The 788-nt window shown below is 30.5% G+C and overlaps 1 pseudogene; it reads right to left on the bottom strand.

Annotated features, from left to right (window-relative positions):
- LOC101573966 overlaps positions 1-788 on the bottom strand; it is a 20,841-nt pseudogene that overhangs the window by 18,522 nt on the left and 1,531 nt on the right.

Raw genomic sequence — 788 nt, forward strand, 5'->3', positions numbered from 1 at the left:
GGGTCCGGCCCACGCTGCGCCTGGGGTGGGACTGGTCCCGCCGGCGCAGGGTAGCAGGAAACTCTCCGCACACTCACCAGACCTGGGCTAGGACTCCCCTAGATCTTGTAATGAATGCAGAACATACACTTTGAGAGTTACTAGGATTATACATACAACATTCTATTTTTATAATAGCATTGGTTCTTTATAATGTTGCTGCTTGGATATATAGGGCCATTCAGTTTTGTAGAATGTATTTTCTCATTACTTTTTCTTTGTTTTCTACTTTATTTATTCTAAAGAGTAAAAACAAAATAAAGAGTAGAAACAAAGACAGAAACAGCATAACATACAACAATACATATGATACAGAATTTCAAAGCAAGAATAAAAAATTTAAAATGGTTGTTAGATTACATATTTTTATTGTCAACCCTTTTGTTCAGATTAACAGATATAGGTGAGCAAGATTAGTCAAATAATTAAACATTAACGTTTGCTATTAATAAACCTTAATTTTTTCTTGTCCGTTTTAATTTTTTTTATTTCAAAGAGATTATAATAATAATTGATAGGACATTTTTTAGTGAGAAAATAATTTATTCAGTAAAAATTTTTTTAGTTCCAAAACAGTGAAGCGATATAGAATAAGAAAATTATGTTATTTGATACATACAATTATTTCAGTTCATTTGTAATTATAGTCCAAAATTTTTCTCTTGTTGAAGTTTTATGTTTTATTTAGTTAGGCTCAAGAAAAAAGGTAAACTTTAAACATCCTCAAACTTGTTATTGAAGGCTTCTAT

The sequence above is a fragment of the Octodon degus genome, unplaced genomic scaffold (assembly GCF_000260255.1).
Source record: "Octodon degus isolate 3935 unplaced genomic scaffold, OctDeg1.0 scaffold00211, whole genome shotgun sequence".
NCBI lineage: Eukaryota > Metazoa > Chordata > Mammalia > Rodentia > Octodontidae > Octodon > Octodon degus.